At 38.7% G+C, this 12,281-nt stretch overlaps 1 long non-coding RNA gene across 1 annotated transcript; it reads left to right on the forward strand.

Moving 5' to 3' along the window:
- The first annotated feature begins 4,207 nt into the window (after positions 1 to 4,207).
- Positions 4,208 to 10,723, forward strand: LOC145798832 (uncharacterized). Its single transcript, XR_014340544.1, has 3 exons — positions 4,208 to 4,922; positions 9,253 to 10,137; positions 10,253 to 10,723. It is a non-coding gene; the product is annotated as an uncharacterized LOC145798832 (long non-coding RNA).
- Positions 10,724 to 12,281: the final 1,558 nt, after the last annotated feature.

The raw sequence follows: 12,281 nt of genomic DNA on the forward strand, positions 1-12,281 counted from the left end.
GTTAAAAAGTTAAAAAATATATTATATTAATTATTTTTTTGTATGTTTTTTAATAAAAAAATCAAAAAATTACTCAAAAAATAATAAAAAAGCCAATTCCCAAACAACTAACATAGAAAAACAAAATTCAGGGCATGCCAAGGTCCAACTTGTCCAAACCTTGAGTGACTTAAAATTGTTTGGGATAATAATTTTTTAGTAAAAAAATTCAAAAAATCACTACAAATTATCAAATCTTTATTTTTACTTTTTTATATTTTTTCATAAAAAATAAAAAAAAAAATCACTAAAATAGTGATTGCCAAACCAGCTTCACCACCACTTTTGTATTTCACAATTATCACATGGTGTTTCTTCTTTTTTATCTTTTAAACTTATAAATTAGGGCAAATTACACTAACAGTCCCTATAGTTTGGGGCTTGTGTCACTTTAGTCCTTGACTTTTCAATTGTGACACATTTGACCCTGAATTTTAAATCTTGTTCCAAATAAAGACAATTGAACATACCATTACTTAATTTCAAGGGCAAAATCGTTAATTTAATAAAATATAAACTAATTTGACAAGAATAAATGTCAAAACAATATTTTAAAATTTTTAAAAATTATTTCTACCCACCAAAAATAAAATTATGTAGAATTGATAAAAATTAATAAAAATTACATGATTAATTTTTAAAAATTAATTTTACATGATTATCATCCAAATACATAATAAAAATTAATTTGGTAAAAAAAATATCTAAAAGATTTATTAATTTTATATAATTTTATCTTTGGTAGATAGAAATAATTTTTAAAAATTCAAAAATAATTTTTGACATTTATTTTTGTCAAATTAATTTATATTTTATCAAATTGACGATTTTTCCCTTGAAAAATCTAATAGGGTGTGTTTGGTAACGTTTACGTTTTCAGTTTATATTTACAAATATTTTATAAACTGGTTGTTGTTTATTTTTTGTTTTTTTTTAGAAAAACATAAACTACAAACGCGTTTGGTAATTGACAAAATGTATTAAAAAATTTAAAAATATAAAAAAAAAAGTGAGAAATGGCAAGTGATGGCAAGTGGCGGCGGAAGACGGTGGTGGAAAGCGGTGACGGTGGGTGGTGGGTAGCTGGTGGTGATGGGTGGTGGTGGGTGGGTGGGTGCGGTGGCAGGTGGTGGGTGGTAGTGAGTGTGAGGTGTGGGTGGTGGTGGCAGGTGGGTGGCAGATGGCGGGTGGTGGTGGGTGACGAGTAGGTGGCGGGTGGTGGTGGTGGGTGGGTGGGTGGGTGACGATGGCCGGTGGTGGTGGTGATGGCGGGTGGTAGTGGGTAGGTGGTGGGTGGTGGTGGTGGGTGGGTAGGTGGGTGGGTGGGTGACGATGGCGGGTGGTTGGTGGTAGCGAGTGGGTGGTGGTGGTGGTGGTGGTGGCGGGTGGGTAGTGGGTGGTGATGGTGGGTGGGTGGGTGACGGTGGCGGGTGATGGGTGGTAGCAAGTGGGTGGTGGTGGTGGTGGTGGTGGCGGCGGCGGGTGGCGGGTGGTGGTAGCAAGTGGGTGGCGAGTAGGTGGCGGGTGGTAGGTGGTAGCGAGTGGGTGGTGGTGGTGGTGGGTGGGTGGGTGGGTGGGTGACGATGGCTATTGGTGGTGGTGGGTGGCAGGTGGCTGGTGGTGGCACGTGGGTGGTGAGTGGTGGTGGCAAGTAAGTGGCGGGTGGTGGCGGCGAGCGGTGAATGGTAGTGGCAGGTGGTGGGTGGTGGCGGGTGAATGACAAGTGGGTGGTGGTGGTGGTGGTGGCGGCGAGTGAGTGGCATGTGGGTGGTGGTGGCTGGTGGTGGCGGATGGTAGCAGGTGGGTGGTGAGTGGTGGTGGCAGGTGGTGGCGGAAGACGGTGGTGGAAAATGGTGGCGCGGGTGGTGGCTAATGTTGGGTGATAAAAAAAAAAAAAATTGAAAACTCAAAATGGAAACACATTTTTTTTGTTTTCATTTTTTGGCCAAATTTATAAACTAAGACCACTAATTTATAAATCAAAAATTTTACCAAACAAGTTTTTATTTGAGTTTTTTAAATTTTTGTAAATATAAACAGAAAACTGAAAACGTAAGGTGCCGTTTGGTAACACTTACGTTTTTAGTTTTCTGTTTATATTTACAAAAATTTAAAAAACTCAAATAAAAACATGTTTGGTAAAATTTTTGATTTATAAATCAGTGGTCTCAGTTTATAAATTTGACCAAAAAATGAAAACACAAAAAATGTGTTTCCGTTTTGAGTTTTGAGTTTTTTTTTTTTTTACCACCCAACACTAGCCACCACCCGCCACCATTTTCCACCACCGTCTTCCGCCACCACCACCCACCCCCACCCCCACCTACCACCCACCTGCCATCAACCGCCACCACCACCACCACCCGCTACCCACTTGCCACCTACTCGCCACCACCACCCATCCCTCGCCACCACCACAACCACCCACTTGCCATCCACCCACCACCCGCCACCCACCACTACCATCCACTGCCCGCAACCACCACCCGCCACCTGCTTGCCACCACCTGCCACCACCATCCATCACCAGCCACCTGCCACCACCACCCACCACTCATCACCTACCTGCTACCCACCTGCCACCACCACCCACTTGCTATCACCTACCACCCGCCACCGTCACCCACCCAGCCACCAACCCGCCACTACCCACCACCACCCGCCATCCGCCACCTACCTGCCACCACCACCCACCCATTACCACCCACCACCCACCCGCTACCACCCACCACCCGCCACCGTCACCCACCCATCCACCACCACCACCCACCCGCCACCACCCATCCGCCACCACCACCATCACCACCCACTCGCTACTACCCACCACCCGCCACCGTCACCCACCGACCTACCACCACCACCACCACCACCCACCGACCACCACCCACCACCACCAGCTACCCACTACCCATCGTTACCACTTTTCACCACCGTCTTCTGCCGCCACTTGCCATTTCTTACTCTTTTTTATATTTTTAAATTTTTTTAAACATTTTGTCAATTACCAAACGCGTTTGTAGTTTATGTTTTTCTAAAAATAAATAAAAAATAAACAAAAACCAGTTTATAAAATTTTTGTAAATATAAACTGAAAACATAAACGTGTGTTACCAAACAGCACCATAGTATCTTCAATTGTCCTTTTTTGGAACAAGATACAAAACTCAGGGTCAAATATGTCACAATTAAAAAGTTAGGAACTAAAATGACACAAGTCCCAAACTATAAGGACCATTAGTATAATTCACCCTATAAAATAAGACTGCCAGAATCAACAGTTACAACTTGCATATGTTTTTTAAGGGCCCAAACCAATCCAATTGTACATTTTTCTATTATGTGAAGTTTCTTGATAATGGTGTTGGTTGAAAGAGACATGAGATTGAGGCCTTATTTGGTTTAACTTTCAAAACATAATTTTTTTAAAAAAAATTTCAAAATTACTTTCTCTCTCCTATACATCAATCAATCATTCATTTTTTTTTCTCATCTCTCTTTCTCAATTATTTTTTCTCTCACACACATCTACTCAACTGCAATAAAATATCTAATCATCACAAACTTCCAAATTCTAAAACTATTTTCAAAATGTACAATCAAATAAACCAAAAAAAATTCTTAAACTTTCTCTCTAAATTTTTTTTAAAAAATTATCTCAAAACACAAACTAAACGCACCTAAATCTTTGTTCACCCTATTTATCAATCAGTTTTCTTTTATGTATAGCCAAGGTACACATCGCTTATAGATACAAAAAAACAAAGGTTATAACAATACAAATGATAGACACTATATTAAAATAATAATAATAATAATAATGATTTACACAATAGTGTGAATCTCATGTGATACAGATCTCACACCCATTTTAAATATTACTAGGAAAAACAATGGAAGCAATGAACGAGAAGATGAGAAATCAAAAAATTAAAACATGCATGTGCTTCGATATCACTACAGGGAAAAGAAGATTTGGTGGCGCTTTTTTAACGACGTTTTTTTAAACGTCACTGTTATTAATATTTAACGGCGTTTTATAAACGCCGCATATTCTCTTAAACGAAACGACGCCGTTTTATAATGGGAGGCGTTTGAAAACGCCTCCAAATGCGGTACCCACGCGCGCCTCCTTTTGTGAAAGTGAAACCTTATTTTGAACAGACCCTTTCTCTCTCTCTCTCAATACATACGCACAGATCTCTCTCTCTCAACCCTCTCTAAACTCCATCGAAGATTCAGATCGAAGCGATTTCGAAGCTCCTGAAGGTTCATATCTAAGCTTCATCGAAGATTTAGATCGAAGCTCCATCGACGCGATTTCGAAGATTCAGATCGAAGATTTCGAAGCTCCATCGAAGTTTCAGATCTAAGCTTCATCAAAGATTCAGATCGAAGCAATTTCGAAGCTCAATTGAAGTTTCAGATCTAAGCTTCATCGAAGGTTCAGATTGAAGCTCCATCGACGCGATTTCGAAGCTCCATTGAAGCGGTTTCGAAGCTCCATTGTTGTGCAATATCCACTGTCCTCCATTCATTTGCTTTTGCAAACCCTCCTCTGCTGCTGCTCATCTGTACACTCCTCCTGGGCCATTGAAATTGGAAAACACCCCACTTCCACATGTTACTTCAACACTTGTGTCTGTTGTTACTCATCATGATACCACCTCTCGTCATCTATCTGGTGGTGGTGGTGAGGCCACTGAGGTTAAGGAAGCCAGTTCAGAATCAGATGGGAATCAACAACAACAACAACAAGCTGAGAATCCTCTCAAAAGCTGTATCAGGAAGCCGTGTGCCGAACCCAAAGAGGTTGAAAAGAAGGAAGTACAATGGATTGACAACATGGGGAAAGAACTTGTTGAGATCAAAGAATTTGAATCCAGGTGAGGTGGTCTCTCTCTCTCTCTCAATTTGGTTTCTGACATTTCTGTTTCTTTGTATTTATTCTTCTTTTGGTCAATTGGGATTTATTTCTGCACTAATTGTGACTCATGCCCATGGAGTTAGTGATTTTAGATTAAGTCAATAAATTAATCTCACCTTATAATTGTCTGTCTTCAGTTGCAATATATAGGTAGGATGTAGGCAAATTGAAAAAGAAGAAGAAAGATTCATTAGGAAAGATACATAAGTGTAAGATAAATTGATAGAGAGATACTGAGAGAATGAATTATGTATATTGATTTATGTATTGAATGTTATATGAATAAAGAGGTACACTCTCCGTTATATAGGAGAGAAAATTACAAACATCATCATGCCAAAAGTGGATCCACTAACCGAAAGTAAAGGCACTAATCTAAAGCCTAAAGCATTAACATAAAATATATTAACAGCCCCCCTCAAACTCAAGGAGGATAGGTACTAACCAACTTGAGTTTGGAGAGAGTAACAAAACAGAAAAATAAACTGATAAATAAAAAATGGATAGGAGACACGGTATGGTCGTGTCAGACCGTTGTAGGAGACACTTTATGGGGTCATGTCGGACCGGTGTAGAAGGACAGTTTACGAGGTCATGCCGGACCGATGTAGCAGGACAGTTTACGAGGTCATGCCGGACCGCCGGACCGATGTAGCAGGACAGTTTACGAGGTCATGCCGGACCGATGTAGCAGACACTGTGTGGTCGTATCAGACCGATGTAGAAGACAGTTTACGGGGTCATGTCAGACCGTTGTAGCAGACAGTTTACGAGGTCATGTCGGACCGATGGTGCAGCTGACCAGAATCAATGTCGGGACAGTTTATGGGGTCATGTCGGACCGTTGTAGAAGCTTGTGATGGTGCACCAAGGGGGCGACTTAGGGAGTGCGCCATGAGGTGGCTTGAGTAGTTCCCATGGTGTATAACCATGCTCACCAGCTTGGGTGGTTCGCATGGTGTGTAACCATGCTCACCATGATATAGGTATAACCCCCCCTCAAACTCAAAGAGGTGTGAAGATAAAAACCGATTTGAGGGTGAAACAAAGGGATTGAAAAAGTGGAGCAGAGCAGCTCAACACAGAGTGGAGATGTTATAAAAAAAATAATAATAAGAAAAAAAAATGGTAGAAAGGTTTTGTTTTGTTTGTTTGTTTTTTTTTTTTTTTTTTTTTTTTTTTGTGGTTGGTTTGGTGAGGTAGGATAATATATAAATATATATATATAAAATAAAATAAAGTAAAAAGCAGAGGAGGCTGGGTGTGTTGGGAGCTGTGTGTGTGGGGAGAATGGAATTAAAAAAAAAAAAATAAAATAAAAGTGGTTTTGTGTTTAAATAAAAGAAGAGTGGGTGGACAAGATTAAAATAAAAAGAAAGGAAAAGAGGAGGACAAAAGTTGGCGGATGGTGTATCATGGAAGGAAAAAGTAAATAAATAAAGAAAAATAAATAAATAAAGAATAATAATGTATTTGAAATCAAAGAGGAGAGAGTGGGAAACATGTGAGTGCAAAGGGAATCATCAACTGAGCTTCTTTTCTGTTTTTTTTTTTCTTTGTTTTTTTTTTTTTTTTTTTTTTTTTTTAATAAAATAAAAAGAAGCACAACGCAATTGTCTCGAGGGGATGGGGCCGGGGGAGTAACAAAAAAAAAGAGAGAGCATTGATTAAATATAGTGCAGTCCAGCTGTGTGCGCATGAAACATGATCAAAAGAGAGGGATGTATGTGGCAGTGTGAATGGTGCGCTGATAGAGGGGCAAAGCTCCCAAAGCTTCACGTGCAGCATTCTCCCTCTTCACAAGGGCCAACATATCTTGAAGATAACTCCTATATGGTGTTTGCATTGCCTGCAAGTGCAGGGAGGTAGTCGTGCTTCATGGAGAGGTCCATGGCTCGCTTGAGGCGTTGATTCCTGGCGTCCACGATCTCACGAGGAAGACGATTCAAAGCTTCCTTCACGTCCAGATCGTAATAGGAATCGAAGAGATCATCATAACGAAGGCCGTATCTGCGGAGGCGTTTGGAGTGACGGTGGGTCAAGCCGTCGTCATCAGCAGTGACGGTGATGAGGGCGTCGTGCTAAGGAGAGATGAGAAGGTGGTGTGGCGGGTCTGGGCACATGGGCGCTTTACAAGGCGGCGTCGGGGCCGAGGTTGGCGGCGGTGGCTGCCGCGATTGGCGAGAAGGCCGAGGAGGATTGACAATTGGAGGAGGAGACGATGGTGGCTCGATGTCGCCATTAATGAACGGCAGTGCTGTGCTGGTTTAAACGGCAGTGCTGTGCAACAAAATATTGGTGGAAGAAAAGTTTCTGATCAGTCCAACCATGTTGATCTAGCTGGTAGTTGCAAGATTGAACAAAACCATTTCTGTATGATATGTGGAAAGGGATTCAAGTGAGATGCTAATTTAAGGATGCACATGAGAGGTCACGGGGATGAGTACAAAACTCCAGCAGCAAGAAATGTGGCAGCGGAGTGAAGGTATGTGTAGAGGTCCGGCGGGCGGCCAAGGCGAGGCTGCCGCCCGCCGGTGAAGCAGAATGATTAGGTTGTTAACCTGGCTCTGATACCATGTAAGATAAATTGATAGAGAGATACTGAGAGAATGAATTATGTATATTGATTTATGTATTGAATGTTATATGAATAAAGAGGTACACTCTCCGTTATATAGGAGAGAAAATTACAAACATCATCATGCCAAAAGTGGATCCACTAACCGAAAGTAAAGGCACTAATCTAAAGCCTAAAGCATTAACATAAAATATATTAACAATAAGAATTGACATCCAGAAATTGGGAAAAAGGAAAGATAATGAATTAAATTATAAGACAACTCACATTGCCTGCAAGAGAGAGAGAGAGAGCTAGCTAATTTGTAAATGTCAAATGCTAGAGAACCCAGCAGAAACACATGCCGGCAAAGTGGGATAGAAATCCTACTGTGAAGATGCTTGCTTAATTTGAAATCTCGGATTTCATGTGTTGGATATTACTGAGTGGGAAATTGTAATACATCTGAGATAGCTTGGTAGCCATACATAGAAAACAAATTAATTAGTTATTTATGGAAATTATGCAATTGAAAATGGGGTAATATGATTGGTCAAGTGGAGTGAGTTCTTCTAGCAGTAATACTGAGTAAACACTTTACCATAGAGGTTGTTGGAGCATTAGTTAGAAATTTGAATCTCTTCAAAACTAGTCCTAAACAAAAGAAGCAAAAATAGAAAATATTTACAGCTGAAGAAGAATATTTTGACTGATGAAAGAAAGAAGCATGACAAGGGTATTGAATAATGGTGGTGAAGTTTGTTAGTAGAAATCTCCAAGCCTTTTTTGGGTGAATAGAAATTTCCAAGCCTGTTAGCAAATTTCTTTGTAGAGTGTCCAAACACATCATTAGGGGTACATCCTATAGATATTGAACAGCTGCATTTAGAAAGGAGAAGCTAATGATCTACCCCTATAAATGTTTTTAGAAAAGGAAACAGGGGCCATCGTTATAAACAATTGTATAGATATTTACCTTCACTATGCTAACAAATTATCAGGACTCAAGAGTCCATTTTGCCCAACCACCAAAATTAACTATGCATGAACTCCCATATATTCTTTTTCCTAATCAAAAAGAAAAATAATATCCTATTTTTCTTCTTCGTTTTGGTTTAACGATAAAGATATTACACTTAAGGCCTGGAAGTGATTCTCCGTCACTTTCCTGTTGTCTGAGAACTTAACTTGATACAGCGAAGTCAGACATGCTTCTTGGTATAGCTCAGAATTTGTCATGAATACTATAGTTTGATAGTATGTATTTTTTGTCTCACCTTCATAGATAATTGAAATCAGACCAGTTTATTTCTGGCCATCTACCCATGAAATCCCTTTGTAATTCTCTTAGAGCAAGTGGGAAGCAATCTCATGAATTTTTCACAGATAAAGTCACCGATCTGGTTTTCACAAGAATCTAATTAACCATCATATAATCTATATCTAATAGTTGAGGATCCTGGTACATGGTTCACCTCCGTCATAAATCCATGTGGTTGAATCATGACTTGTGGAAAATGCATCTCCAATTTTCCTTTTTGTCTTTAACCAAAAGGCAATCAGGAAGGAAACTAGTTACCATTGACACATTTGAAAAGTGGCTGTCTCAGAACGTGTCAAAATTTATTAATTGTTGCTATTGAAAGCACATTACTTTCATTCTCATTGAGAAGGTTGTTTTTCAGCTATAATCTAATTATGATTTTATCTTTTGGCTTCATTTTGTCAACAGTGATACAAGAGACACCAACAACAAACATGAGAATAGAAGCTGTGTTTGTATAATTCTTTGACGCTGCTTAACCAGAAAAACAAGTTACTTGTTGCATCTTCAGATATATATATTCTTTGCTGCGGGTCCTCTGCTCTCAAATTTAAGAATTTTTCTACGACAACAGTTTGATTTGGCTGAGACTTGGGATGGGATCCCTTTGTAAGAAAGAGAGGCTATTGTTTCTTTATACAGCCATGTTGATTCTTCTACCAAGAATGAAAACCGCACTACTTGTTAATCTTTTCTTCTTTTTTCCTTATTTATTTATTTATTTATTTTATCATTCCTTCTCTGCTGTAATATCAGAATAGTTTTATTAATTGATATTCTCCCTTGACGGAAGCTGAGGCAATTTGGCAGTTTTGTTGGGACCAAATAGTGAGCAACATATATATGATTGATATTGACAACAAGAAGCTGAGTGGAAATCCAATTCCTTCCCATGTAAAACCTTCGACTCCTTGATCTTGGCCTCCTTCCTGTGGCAGTGGCAGTTCCTATGGACATGACACCTGAATTTGCATTCAGCATAAAACCTCTGTTATATATATGAGCATAGTATGAAGCGATCTTTTGTTCATTATCATTTTCCTAATCCCATATAGGTCTATGGTTCTCTGCATGCAGAATGAGGCTAGAAAAGCCAATCAAACTGCCATGGTGGCAGAGAAGAAGAGAATGGAAGCTCCGCCAGAGTCTAAGGGTGTTTCTAAACAAAAATGGATTGAGGAGAGGAAGAAAAAAATTGGCAAGCTTTTGGATTCGAATGGTTTGGATATGACTAAGGCATATATATGCTAGTCCATAGGGGTTAAAACGAGCCTGCTCCGTTTGGTTGGAATGGTATGATTAGTTATTTTTGGTTACGTAATTATATATTTCACATTGTGTGTCATGCGTAACTTAATTCATTTTCTTAAATGTTATTTGCACATATATTTTCAACTTTGGAATGCAGCTAAACTCAACAAAAGTCTTTGTCCCAATTACTTCGGGTTAACTAAAGGGATCCATTTCCACCAATTGTTTCTATTTGCAATCTTATCAATCTGTATCTGGGAGATTGGGAACAGAATGTCATGCTTCCCTGAACTGCATGAACTTTGATTAACTCATTCATTATGCTCTCCGCTTCTCTCCTTCTATTGACAACCTTGGGAAGGTTAGAACTTTTGTCTCTCCAGCATTCATCTGCCAAATAAATTTGGAATCTAGTTCCAGTTACAATTGAATTGATCTTACCAAAATTCTGAATGCTCCTTAGAATTTTATTACAAATTTTGGGACTTCCTGTGTTGAATTGATAATGATTATAATCAATCAAACATTTGCCACCATGCATGGTTTTGGATCTATTACTCCATTTGAAATGGAATGACAAAATTTTTGAAATCTCATTAGCATTTAAAACCTTACGAGGTTTGTATAGAATATTGCTCCGAGTATGATGTAGGTGGAAAAAATTATGAAGGTTTTTGGCAGAGTTCATCCTGATTTTTGGCTGTTGATACTGACTTTGAACTTTCACTCTCATGGCTCCCACTCATTTTAGTTGCTCATTTCTTGCCTGAATATATTAGGACTATTTGCTCTATTTTACTTGACATAAATAGCTTCCTAAGTTACTTATAAAGAAAATCTTGTTAAAGGTGGTTTAAAGTCTCTGCAAGCTTGTCAGCAACTTGGGATCGAACCATGGTCATGCACTTACTGCACCGGTTAAGAAAATCTAACATGCCATCTCATCTTGCTATGCTCTATTAAGTGATGGTTTTTATGGTTAACTGCTCAGTCTATAATTCCACAAATCAGAGTGCTTATAGATTTACATTTAAATTTTGCTTTTGAAATTATTTCTATGAAATTACTAATACAGCGACGTTTTCCAAACGCCATAAAGTTATAGCGACGGCCGCGTCGTCGGCGTTTGGTACTAAACGTCACAAAAAGAATTGGCGACGTTTTTGATACCTATAGCGGCGTTTTTTAAACGCCGCTAAAAGTCTAAATTCCAGCAGTGTATCACGTTAATATAATTGTATAAAGAGTGAGAGGAGATAGAGAATAGAGAATTCTATGGCAGTGTTTGGAAAGAAATTTTTTGGGTTTTTTTTGATTTTTTTTTTTTTTACTAAAAGACAAATTGGTTACAAAAAAAAAAAAAAAAACAAATCTAAACAAAATATTACATTAAACCCTATAATCATTTTACTTTTTCTCTCACAAGCATCACATCCAACTATAAAAAAATTCAACTATCTCCCCAAATACAAAAAAAAAATTCTCTAATAACATCCTACAATTAAAAAAACCTACAAAAAAATTCACTTCCCAAACACTCACTATATGTTGAATAATGTTAATATTACATCGAACTATTACATACAAGAGGTGGCCTCTTTATAGGACTTATATAAAGTGTTAATCAAGAGACTATGAGAATAAAGAAATCTATACAAATATGGAACCCTAACAAATATTGTAACACCATGTCCCACATCGGAAGTTTGCATGAGTGATCTTGGACATATAAAGCATCACTACCTTGTCACTAAATAACTTGGATTTAAGCTTTTGGGTATTGTTGGTCAACCCACAAGTTACTTGGGCCAACAAGTCGTAGGGCGTTACAAATGGTATCAGAGTCGACTTATGGCACACAACCATCCACTTGTTCTAGGCTGGCTACGAGTTTGTCATGGTATTTTGATTGATTATAGACCTTGTTCTAGGCTGGCCACCAGTTTGTCGTGGTATTTTGATTGATTATAGACCCTCGCGAGGACGCGAGAATTTATAAGTGGGGGAGTTTAAAACACCTTGTCTCACATCGAAAGTTTACATGGGTGATATTAGACATATAAAGCACAATTACATTGCTACTAAATAACTTGAACTTAAACTTTTAGATATTGTTAAGAATGTTTTGTCTTATAGATGACGATCACATGATGACTCTGATCATCCTCTTCGTTAGATTTTTTTAT

The sequence above is a fragment of the Camellia sinensis genome, chromosome 9, assembly GCF_055761805.1.
Source record: "Camellia sinensis isolate YWXY chromosome 9, ASM5576180v1, whole genome shotgun sequence".
NCBI lineage: Eukaryota > Viridiplantae > Streptophyta > Magnoliopsida > Ericales > Theaceae > Camellia > Camellia sinensis.